Genomic DNA, 13,659 nt, shown 5'->3' with positions numbered 1-13,659 from the left:
GGAATAATCATACACATAACCATTTACATTTCAACTTAGTAATTTTATATCCATTGAAGTGGTCAAATTTGAGTATAGTAATGATATATAATAGATAACACAGTGCCCTCTTTTATATATTAGAGGAAGGTTAAACATGAACATCATTAAATATGATCTTCTAAACTGTGTCCTTTCAGTTCAGTGATTATGTATATAATATGTACTAAACTATTGTGCTTGCTCCAGGAGACATAGAAAAAAATGTTCAGAGCAGCAATATATGAAAAATAAAATCTTTTTACTGATTAGTGGCTGACTAAATTGATATTATATATCCATAATATATTCCAATCTATACCCGCATGCATATTTGTGACATGTAGTAAAAGCTTCTTATTCATTGCAAAATTATGAACCAAAATATTACATTAATTTTACCACTTAGTGATTCTAAAGAAGATAAAAAATTAAGCAATTTACTGTAGTGTTATAATCACACATCATTTTATAAGATATTAGAGAAGGAACATATTAGGTCACACAAAACTTATTATTTGCATAATCCCAAGGTTAATAAAATCTAATAGAGCAGATTCAAAGTAGAGGCTGGCTTCAAGGTTAATCATAGTTTTAACTGATTTAATTATGGAACCTTATTCATATGTTCCTTTAAAGGTTTTGATGACATACTTACAGATGTACTATTTTTCTTGAGATTACATTAGTGAATTATATATATATATATATATATATTGAGTTTTCTTTAATTCATCATATATCTTGTCATAAATCTTTCATGTATATTGGGCAGGATAAGACAACTATGCAAATTCCCAAAGGGCACAGTAAAAGCTGACTCAATCCTGCTTAATAAAATTAGGACAGTCCTTAGGTGAAAGGAGGGAGTGCAAGGAAAGACAGCTTGAATTCGGAGCATTAGGTAGGTGTTCTGGAAACTTTGTGCAGTGGAAACTTCCTTGAATCTAAGAAAGTGACCTTAGTGAGGATTTCTCGTAATAAAGGATGCAGAGTCTGAACTGGCTATCCTTCGTAGCCAGGTTTCCAATGGTGGAAATGGGTTACATTTGATTGAATTGTTGGTGAAAGAGGAGGACCTAAGGAGATCTGTATGTTTAGGCTGATTCTAGGACAGAGTTTACCCTCTGAAAACTGACAGTGGGGCCTCATTCCTGAGGAATAATTTCATTCATCCCATTGAACAGAGAGAGGTTGAGTTCTTATTGGTTTGGAGGCTTCACACCTACATTCTAGTCTCTTTGGCTTGAGAAGCTACTCTGCAGGATATGGGAAGAGAAACCTGGACAGAAGCTCATCCACTAAACCTTTCACCTACAATTTGTGTAAGATAGGCTGGGGGTAATCACGGCACAGAACAAATGGGAGTGGCCAACCAATATCTGGTTTAGCTTGGTGCACAGGCCAAGAGAGTCTATGCTTTATACTGCCAGGATGGCCAGGAACCAGAGACAATATAGTTTAGAGACCTAGGATAGAACCAAATACTACTGGAAAAGACAAGAAGTGAAATGATTCTGAATGCTATTCTGCTATATTCATTGATCAGATTAATTATCATCCGAGAGGTTTTCTCAGGCCACAGATGGGAGCATGTACAGAGACCCACAGATAGACATTATACATGGTCAGAGATTCTAAATTGGAGGTCTGCATTGGGCCCCTAACCCTGAGGTCAGGGAACCTCATGAAAGAGGGGGAGAGAAGACTGTGATACTCAGATGGGATGGAGGACACCAAGAGAACATGGCCTACTGTGTCAGCTAAGCAGGACTCACATGGTCTCATAGACTGAATAACATGGGGCCTGCATGCATCTACACTAGGTTGTCTGCATGTTTGCTGTAGCTGTTATCTTGGTGTTCTTGTGAGACAGCTCACAATGCTAGTGGTCATCTCTGACTCTTCTTTCTGTTCTTGAGATTCTTTGCCTCATCTTGGGTTGCCTGGTCCAGCCTGATGTGAGGGCTTTCTTCTTGTCTTTCTGTACATTGGTTTTTCCTGTCTGGCTGTCATCTCTTGATCTTTTCTGAAGAGTAAGCAGAGCAGAAGTGGATCTGTGGTACAGGGGAGATGAGGAGAAGCTGGAGGAGTGAAGGAAGAGAGGGAAAACTATGGTTAGATTGTATTGCAGAAGAGAAGAATATATTTTCAATTAGAAAAGAATGAAAATAAAACAAAAGTTAATTTAAAACCCATTTTGTGGAGGTCCAAAAATGTGAGCCTATTTCTACCTTGTCTGTAGGTAAGAGAGTTTGAGGTTACTCAAAGTTGTTAACAATAAGTGTGGCCACACACCTTGACCTCGGGTGTGATTACTTCGGGTTTTGGACATTAAGATGGACCATAAAGGTAGATCCTCTCCACCCTGACCAAATGTCAGAAATTCAAGAATACTTCTACTCCTTCTTTTGAATTAAGAAGTTTGACCTAGGGAGTGCCTACCTTCAAGATACTTGATCTAGGGTGGGTTCACTGCCTAACCAACAGGATGATTTTCTCAAGAATTAATGACTTGCTGTCTTAAAGCATTGAATCAATTAAATGTTCTAGTTGTCCTTTTTATCATGTTTAACAGTCTTTCCTCTTCTCCACACTGTTGTGTCGAAGTATAAAAGTATTTGGAAAGTTAAATGCAGGTGATACCACTATTCGTTGGAACTCCCTCCTGGTACTATCCTATGATTCTGTTTTACTCTTTTCGCTTGCATCTTCCTTCTCTTAACTTTGTTTTCTAATCCCCATGCCCCATTTTGGCAAGTGATAGTCTTGTCAAAACTTGTCTCTGACACCTTTTTCCTAAAAGGTAAAGAAATTCTAGATGCTTATCAATAGTATCTGTTATTTGTCTTCTTAAAACTTGGAATGACTACTAAATTAATAAGAATAAACTGAGAGGTACCCAGATAGCACAGATATGTAGTCCCTACTACATTGTGCTATAGATCATATTGATCTATTTTTAACAGGCCAATTTAGTGATATCAATTTGAAATGTTTACAAGGCAAAATACTTCTCTCTGTTATGGAAATGCATATTTCTTTAGTTATCAAGTTGACTTCCAAGTGATAAAAGTATTCAGAATTAAATTACTCCAAGCATTATTTTATGTCTCAGTATGCTCACAAACAAGGAGAGATGAGGTGGAAATATAAAGGCTCCATCTCCATAGGTAGCTTCCAAGCAATTTAGTAGTGAAGCAGATTTTGTAAATCTATTTTCTTATTTATTTTGCTGTTCAGTCTACTCAATGTGACTTTTAAAGTTTTGACATTTTAATCTATAGTTTGTAATCTCTGGTATTAATACATGTTCTTTGATCTAACAGATATCAACTGATAAGTAATCATCAGTGCATAGGTTTATGAACTATTTTGTAGTAAGTCATTATAAGTCATATCACTCAAGAACTAATAGCAATATAAAAAGATTATGTAATTTTGTTTTATATCTAACATCAAAAAGCAGAAACTGGTTGTTGGTATAAAAGAATTTTAATTATTTGAGAAAGATTTTTTACCCATGCCTTTTTTGGAAAGGGAAAAGTAAGTCATATTTCCATCAAATAGCATACTAACTTTCTTAACATCTAATCAGTCAAGGAGTAGAAAAAAACAGAGATGAGTTGGAGGAGGTAAGGAAAAAAGAAAGAGTGGTAAACAGAGGAAGAAACATCAAATAGAATTTTATTTTCTACAAAATTAGAGTGATGCTCATATTTTGTTTGGAATCAATATTTATGTGATGGGTGATATACTCAACATAAATTAAATAAACCTATTAAATATACACTTTTAAAATTTGAATTTCTACTCTACATCAAAAATAGTATACAATTTAGCTTATAAATAGCCCAATTCAAAATATTGGCAATTATGAATGCCTTTTTATACTTTCCTGACCTCAGCTATGCATTTAAATATTTGATTTGTTTTTTTGAGATGAAAAACCAAAGATAATATCTACTTATGATGTAATACTAGATGCGTTCTAGGAGATAACATTTCAAATCTCTAATATAAACTCTCTTAGTACATATTCTATAAATAAATAAATATCTTCCATAATTTAGCTTATAACCTTCTCTTTTTCATGTTATATTTTAATTTTATTAATGTTTTTGAGGTTAAAACTTCAATCTGATATTTTATTATAAAATCATTCTGCAGTATTGTATTTTCTAGCTACCTTTATAATACTTTGATAGCTGAAATGACTAGAGAACTTTTTCTGATTAAGTATATAAGTGAATTTACCTTCTGGACTATACAGAATCTAAAACAAACAATGAGTTCTTGTTTATGAAGGTTGATTAAAGCATTTGAATTAAGGAGATTACATACCCACATTTAGGAAGGTATTTACATACCATCCTGACTATTAAATACTTGGCAGGGTAATGGTCTCATTCTACCAGCTGTTCAAATTTGACATTTGCATAATAAAGTGAACAGTGTCTATAGCTATTGTTCCAATTTTCTCATCTTTTTTCCAGGTACATACACTTTGATGGAAATAATCACCTCGTTCATGAGCTGAATAATGCCAATAACATAACCTTTTCCAATGTAAGTCTACAAAGTGCCAGAATCTACTAAAAATCATATCATATCAACCTGTTGATCAGTGACATACAAGGTAAAAATTATTTAAATCAAGATATAATAAATATTGAATATAATACAAAAACAGTTTATGTCCTATGGATTTTATAACATTTTCATATTTCTAAACTCTTGTTGTGGGAGTTATTTTTTTTTTCAAATCGCTAAACAGTTACTGATTGTGAGAGAGAATTTCATCAATCCTCTGTTACATAAGACAGTTGGAGGACAAATTATATTTTTTCATCTATTAGTATTCCAAATGTTTCTACATATTCCCATAATACTAAAGTAGTATTAATATATATTTATTGATATGTGTGTGTGTGTGTTTGTGTATGACAACTAATATTATATGGCTACTTTTTTAAACCATCTTTAATCATTAACACACAAAGGAAATAAAAAGTTAAATATGGGAAAATATATGGTTTAGGAATGGATAAAATCTACCAAAGAGACAAACATCATATCACAGTGAAACTGTACTGATTACTTTCAGAATGAGGAAGACTATAACATACACTCTAACATCAAATGAGAAGACTCACTGTACCTCCCATAATAATTCAGGGAAAACAGAAGGGTTATACAACCAGCAGGAGAGTACAAAATAGATTCAGCAGGCAACTGGTGTTTGGATGTATTCATTCAGCATTAGTCTCTGACTTTATGACACTCTTAGCACAAAATGCATTACAGGTTTAAATTAACTCTATTTTGCAGGAAAGTTATCTAGTGTTTAAGCAAGAGGACAGAATACTAGAAACTCATGGGAGATAGTCCACAATCTCTACAACTGAGAGAGGAGAGCAAAAAAAGTCCAAAAATATATCATCTATCTATTTGTTTCAAAAATTGAAAGAAAATGAATGTGTATTATTTTAATAAACATCTGAGTGGTGATAGCATATATATATCAGTTGAATCAAAAAACTTGAGAATGCAGTACTCAAGGGAACAAAGTTCAATCAATAAATAACAAATAGATGACTGACTGAATAAATAAATGAATAAATGAATGAATGAATGAATGAATGAATGAATAAATAAATAAATAAATAAATAAATGTTAAAATTGGAAAGCTCAGAGAAAACTCATAACATTTTTGGCCATGTGAGTTTGTCTTGGGGGTAGATACACATTTATTTCAGATAATAGGTGAAGGATTGTCCTCTTCTACAATGTGGTTTTAGTGGATAGAACTTATGTTGTCAGACGAGTGTCTTTATGTGCTACACCATCTGCCTGGCACTTCAGAGGTTTCTCAGCGACAGGAAGGCACTCTCTACCTTTGTTAACTTGCTTATCTTCATTGATTTTATTGATTGTCTTTCCCTTTGAAAATTGTTACTAGAGGGGCCTGGGGAAATGCTTCCGTGATTAACAGCCTTCGGGCCTCTGGCAATATACCCAGGGTTTAGAATCTATCACCCACTCAGTGGCTCACACTCATATGATGCATATAAACACATGTAGAAATATTCTCATCCACATGAAATAGATAAAAATTAGAAGAAAGCATTAGCAAAATTCGGTTTTAACTGTATCAGATATAACTATTTGATATTAATGTTTACCTTCCCTTTGTTTCTAGAATATTTTTCTTTTTTATACAATCCTTTTTATTTTACATACCAACCCCAGTTCTCTCGCTCCCCTCCTCCCTCTCCCCCATCTTCTCTCGAACTCTGAATCCCCAAGAACCATTTTTGCTTCTTCCTCTGTACTTGAGGAATGTCAAATAGTCCTACGTCCTCAATTATCCTCTATGAATTCAGTTCTTATTTGTCCTGTGAATCTCTTCTCCTGAGATCTAACCCATATTTTTGGCTGTATATCTATATTTGGAACTCTGAACAACTCCAGCTCTGGGCATCCTTGGTCCTCTTTCACCATCCTTTGAGAATAAATACCACCATTTCCCTGTGTCCACTGTAAAGCAGATTAGCATCATTCCTGGTTCCCAGTGAAGTTTGTGCTCTCTATTAATCATTCCTCTGTCTTTTTAGTGTGATTTGTATTTGCTCTATATAAGCAGTGCCTATGGGTCTCTCTTCAACTTGATTCCCAGCTTCCTAATCTCTGGCTTAGATGTTCTTACATGGCTCATATCTGTTTACAACTTTGAAAGCAAATGATGTTTGAAGACAGAAATGTTAATGTTTCTGAATTAGGAGAACACTTCCAATATCATAATTTATTAATATGAAATTTAAATCTCTCAAAAACTGGTATTTCTATCCACATTTTTCTAATATAATGAGACTTCTCAATTAGATTAACCAAATTGTTTTACTATTTTAACAGTGAAATAGTGCTAAATAGGTTAAATCTCTGAAGAGAAATGACAGCCTTTTACAGAGCTGTTACTTGCATACATGTTGAGCAACAAAAACATAAAGGTTTTTCACAGAAAGTTAGTGACATAAAGAAGTAATTTTAAGCAAAATTATTAAGATCTTTACATTGTCTTTTTACATTGTTTATGATCACTGACCATACGATTTCGGACAAAAATCTTCATTTGAAAGATAACATGCTATCATACATGATGTGGGTGACCAGGGGTCAGTTCCAAGAGGAGTGTTGAGTGGTGATCTGAGGCCAGGGCGCAACCCCTGGTGGGTAGGAGACAGACAGATATGGCATGCAGAGAGAGCTTGGGCATAGAGTTTATTTAGTGGATATTGGGAATGGCATTAGAGTAAGGTGTTATGGAAGGGGAGAGAGAAGGGGGGCAGCAGAGAATAAAGAGGAGGAAAGGGAAGAGAGAGACTCAGAAGCTGCCTCTTCAGAAGATGCAAGGATGGAGAGAAAGCCAGCTAGAGAGGAGGCAGGAGATACCCTTGCCTTAGGAGAAAGGAGGAGATTGAGAGTGGGCAGGGAATATCTCTTAAAGGGACAGGTTCTTAGGTGACAGCCCAGTAGATTTATTTTCACAACATTCCTGCCTTTTTCTTATAATAAAAAAGTGAGGAGTTTGCCGTGGCAGGTCAAGGGGATGAGAGTATCAGGTTCTCAAGACTACTTGTTGCTTATTTGTGGGCATTGAAGTCTTGGGAAGTCTGAGAAAGCTGGGCGCTGGTCACATCCTGGGGTAGCTGACTGCTTTATTCCTGTCCAGGATTTGTGGTGTTGAGCTGCCCGGTGTCTCTTGGACAAGGTGTTGGCCAAGCAGAGGATAAAGTTAAGTTTAGAGAGAAAATGTTTTTCTTTAGGTCTGGTGATTAAGGAGGAGGATGTCAAGACCAAGTAATTGAGAGGGGTTGTATCTGAAATGTTTAAGGTGAGCCCTTCATTCGGCTCCCTGGAACTCACAAAAAAATCTTTGAGTTTGTGAAAACATAAGTTTTAGACACGTGAATTGCATAAATAGCATTATATTTATGCCAGAATGACTGGCAAATGTTTTTGCCCAATGAAAAGTATCTTTAGAAAATGACCAAAGGAAATTTAAAATCTTAATTTTTCAGTGGTGGTATTAGTAGTACTGTGCCAGAGTTAGATTAATAGCTTTATCAGCAATTTATTAATAACGAATGGAAGTATGAAAGAGAAGTTTGGTAATTTACATTTGTCCTCATACCTTTAAAACCTCCAGGTACATACCTTAATAACTTGCATTTGTGTATCTTAAAACACCTTTTGGTTTGAACTTTTGTTTCTTAAAACACCTTTGATGTAAAATATGGTAAGGACTTACATTAAAATTTGTTGGGTGAGGCTGTCCTTTTAAACTGGCAAAATTCAGCTGTGAAATTGCATTAGAAAACTTTACTGTTTTTTTTTGTTTGTTTGGGTTTTTTTTGTTGTTTTTGTTTTTGCTTTGTCTGTAATGATATTCAATGAACCGAACTCGATCAGGTTTGGAACTACTTAAAACATATTTTAACAGTAAGTATATGTACAGATATAAGTTTGTATAGATATATACAGTTGAATTTACATTTCATACACATATACACACAGAGTTAGAGCTAACTTATGTTCACACATAAAGTTAACTCAAAGGTCACATGCATGCACACACACACACACACACACACACACACATATATTAAGCAGGAGTAAAAATGGCAATCTACGCTAAAACTACATAGAAAATTCTATAAAGAGAAAATCAACATTGATTAATTTAATCATGTATTTTTATACTTATGATATTAAAAATTAAACTCACACAGTTTTTTATACTTTCATCAAATTATTTTAATAGCTAAATTTATTTGTTAGATATCACAAAGACAAAAAATGTAAAATAATATTTTTCCATTAATCTAATGATTATGGTAGTATTGGTACAAATATGTTCTTTAAAAATAAATTTAAAATGTGCTGTTACACCAATTATTTATGCAGAAATTTCTATTAATAATTGATTATTATGTAGATTACATCTTGTAAAGTTCCCCATATCAATTCAATATTATTAAAAATAAAAAGATCAGAAAGATAAAATGTTTAAAAATAGCATTTAAAATTAAGCAATAAGGTTCTTAATTAGATTTTGTGGGCCAATAGAGTAAAATGTATTAAAGTCACTCATGTACAACATCGTGACAGATTGTGTAATTTAACACAATAGTGGTTTGTGCCTAAGTCTTGCCCTTGAGCCTTTCAGGAAAAGTTATATTTTTAAGTATTTTATTTCTTAACACTTTTAAGTTTGACTTACCATAATTTTCTATTAATATTATGCTGTTGCTTCACACTTTGGAAGGATTAAAAGACCAAATGTTTTCATATTTGTTATTATGTTCCTTTAAGCAACAGCAGATTTGATATTTCATAAATACATTTTATACAGTGTTCTAACTCATGAGTGTGACTTTATATATCAATCTTTAGTTTTTTAGCAACATAGGAACTTCCATCACTAAAAACTTTGATGCCAATTGTCATTTTATTGAACAACTACTATTCATGTTTGGAATCATGAGCTCCTCTTAGAATATCCAGTTAAATGTGTATGCACTAAATCTTAGTACCACGTTTCAAAACAAGGTTCCAATGTCTATTTTCCTGATGGAAAAACTTCTTTTATGTACTATAAAACTGAAAATTGTTATAAGATTTTTTTCAATTATAGCTTAGTGTATCTTTGCAATCTGTGAGTTGAACTGTGAAGTGTCAACTGATGCCACATTTGAGTCAAATTGTAGCTGATAGAATGCAATGAGCACTTGGAATGGCAGATCCTAAGAAAAAGTACTGAAAATCCTTTGCATTGACCTCAGCAACAACTGGTAGACAGAGAAGTTCACATTTCATTAAGGAGATAATCTACTTTGTGAGTTGGATATACATTTTTGATACAAATATGCATACCAAAAGAGTTACTGCATATTAATAGACAAATAGCTTCTGTCCAATGGAATTGTAGGAATATGAAATGAGGTAAGTGGGAATGTTAGGTTGATAAGTAATATTGAGGTCTATAATTCTATACAAATGTATATGAAAAAGAGAATGGAATAAATTTTTATACTTTAATATATAGATGTATTTTCAGTTTTCATTAATATACTATTCACTGGGTATGGAATGTTTTCATTGAAAACATAGAATAGAGGCTAATTTAAAAACACAATATTCATTATTATCTTTAATTTTGACATTGTATTCATTATGATAATTTTACATTTTAATAACAAAATATTCTTAACACTAGGCTCCTTTTAAACATTTCATTAAAATGGAAACATGGAGCTGCAAATGTACCTCAGTTGGTAAAGTGATTGACTTTTTTGTAAGCTCAAGCACTGTTTTCTATCCCCAGTATCATATAAACACAGCATGGTAGTGGTTACCTGAAAGCATCAGTTCAAAATAATTCCAACTACTGATGGATTTTGAGAGCACACTAGGATACATGAGATGCCCCACTCTCCTTCAAATATATGGCCTCTTTTTGTTTAATTGCTATGGCATTGATATACATAGTGTATGCATATATACTCCCGAATATACTATGTTCTGTTGAGTTATATAATGGTGCTTGTATTTTGTTTTCCAGGCTGACCATTGTCCCTGAATCACTACTAAGCTGTGTACTTTTCCCTGGGAGGACCCACCACTCCTGTTCTACGCTTCCCACATTTGCCTGCCATTATTTGTGTAGTTTTGAGGATTTGAAGGCTTTTCCCCAGGAACTAAGTCCTATACATTATTTATTTTTAAATAAGAAATTAATAGTAGTATTTGTTGGGACCTTTTCAGATATCTGTATTGAGGTTTTACTTCGCTGTTCTTTCTCCTGTATTTACCTCTCGCGTTCTTCATTGTTCCCATTTCCCCTGTTATGTATCTTGTATACTGCTATTCTCCTTTGCCTTCCTCCTCTTTTCTTCTGTTTTACTTCTATTGCCCTTCCTAAGGAGCCCATCTTTTGCTCCTTTTCAGACCATTTCTATTCTGCCATTTTTTTTTAACTGCTTCATTTTTCTGCATTAAAGTTGCCTTGCTATGCTGTCTCTTCAAAACAATAGAAAAGTAACTAAGGGATTTAATTTTATTAAATAATATATTTTCGTATAGGTTTTTTTTAAAAAAGAAATATTCTGTCTCTACAGGAAAGCTGACTTCAGATTCACAATTCGGATGGCCCCGTCCACCTTCTGTGGCCTAGCTGCTGCCATTATAGGTATGTACACTTACTTAGGCAGGAAATGTGATTCTGTTTTAAATGTTTGATTTTTTTATTGAGATATGTATCAATGTAATGTTCTTTGAACTTTCTTTTAATATATAGGTTTCTCCTCAACTCTTTTACTTCAAACCATTTAAGAATCTTTCTTAATATTAGGTGATACACATAGAAGATTAGTCAGTTGAATTTAGGAATAAAGAAATCTATTGTATGGGTAAAAATATATTTGTCGTCTTTAGCCTCCATAAAATAAACAATTAATGTGTAAAGACACTATCCTAAAAGGAAACATCTTCCACATAAATCGAAATAATGACCTTGTTTCTTGTTTGTTGTTCTTGTTATTCTAAATGCCTAAGAACTTTATAGGATCCTGATAATCTAGAGACATTACTAAAGAAAGAATTTTGAAATATTTTACAATGAACTTAGTCCTTTATAGGGCTTTGACAATGTGTCCTCAGGATATCTTCGTTATTCTAAAGTTCTCTATAACTACATGTGGAAACTTATTAATAATTACACACACACAAACATACACACATGTACATGTGCACGCACACACACACAAAATGAAACACACATCAACTACTATACATGCCATTTCAAAGGTCACAATTTCTCATCTGAAAAAGTTTTTAAGATTACCATGAATGTATTTGAGTCTGGTGAATAATACATATTTCAACATTTTCATGTGTTTTTTAAAGGAGAGAGCTGTAAAACTCAATTAGGCCACACACAAAATATAACATGACCTCAATATCTATTTTAAAATGAATATTTTTCTGCTTAAGCAATGAACAAAAAGGTCAAGAATATTTTTTTGAAATACAACTTTATTCCAAAGAAAATGCATGAGTTATATTTAATATGCTAAGATGATAATAAAAATCTAAGCCTTTCAGAAAAAAACTGGAAATTCTTGAAACTTTCATTTATTTATATATGAATTCTGCCTCTATCTAGCAGAATGAATGGCTCAGGGTATAACATCAATTTTATGAAGAAAAGATGGAGGAGAGAACAGATAGACAGATTGCAGGAGGAAAAATAAAAATTACAATTAAAAAATAGAAAAAGTTTTTCGTCTATTTGAAGATAGGATCTTTAGGATAATAAATGGAGCATATCAGAAGAAGCAAGCATGGTAAATTGGTCAATTTTTAGTAATCTTTAAACAGTTTACCTTCAGATATAAAAAAAAAAAAGACAATTTTGCTGTATCCAGTGACATTTTAAATGCTATTTTAATTTACCCTCTGGAATTTAAATTTATTATTGACATGCATTTTGATTGCATAAACCCACCACTACCTCTCTCCAACTATCCTAGTGTGTCCCACCCTAACTTACACCCTCAATCTTATTTTCCATCTTTTTTTTCTTATTTTAACTCCAGAATACGTTTAGTGCTACTCATATAACCATGGTGACAGGACCATCCACTGCGGCACGGGCAATCTAGCAGCAGCCAAGTAAGCAAAAAAGTTTTACTCTCTCTCAGCAAATTCCACCAATAGTGTTTTGAGGGCTCTCAAAACCATAATGGCACATTGACTGTCTTAATCTTGTGTGGGTAACAGTAGCTGTTTTGAATTAATACAGGCAACAACTGTGTCATGTCCCACAGTCAGAATTTTACCACTTGTAAATTTTGTAAATTATTTCCTCCCACTCTTCCATGATGTTCCGTGAGTCTTTGAAAGGGGTGTGGAGGGGCAGAGGGTTAATATTATATGAATGATGCAAAGCTGAGATTTCACAGTTACAGATAAGGGTATTGTGCCCAATTATATGCATCTCTGTATTGACAACAACACTGCCCTCTAGAAAAGGAAGCTTCTCTTACTGAAGTCGAGCTCAACACAATTCTGTGAGTACAGGGATGACTTCTTTGGAAGGAAGTGTAACCTCGTGTACACTAAATCACCAGAGGGTCTATGATCTCCATGGTCATGAGCTTTTGGCCAGGTTTCCAGTACCGGGTAGGAAATCTCTTCTGTGGAGCAGGCACTTTCTGACTGGTGCGCATATCAAGCACATATGATTCCAATAAAAAGAAAACGCTATCTCATTTCATGCAATGGACAATCAGTTTCATAGTATACGGAAAAGCATTAAAGTTCTAACCTTGGTGCCAATTTAAACTATTTTCTGGAAAACTCAGGATATGAAATATGAATATAAGAACATTTACAATTTTTTCCATTAATAAAATATCACTGATAACCAACTAAATACAATCCATAGCAGATAGTAAATACATTAATAAAATATTTTAATGTTGGAAGAGGTTCCATAGTGTTTTAGTTATTTCACAATGTTATGTCAGTAACTTAAAATAACATTTACAAAATATAGAATAAAATATGATATAATA

This window comes from Microtus ochrogaster, chromosome 1 (genome assembly GCF_000317375.1).
Source record: "Microtus ochrogaster isolate Prairie Vole_2 chromosome 1, MicOch1.0, whole genome shotgun sequence".
NCBI lineage: Eukaryota > Metazoa > Chordata > Mammalia > Rodentia > Cricetidae > Microtus > Microtus ochrogaster.
Note: the sequence above shows the minus strand (reverse complement) of the source record.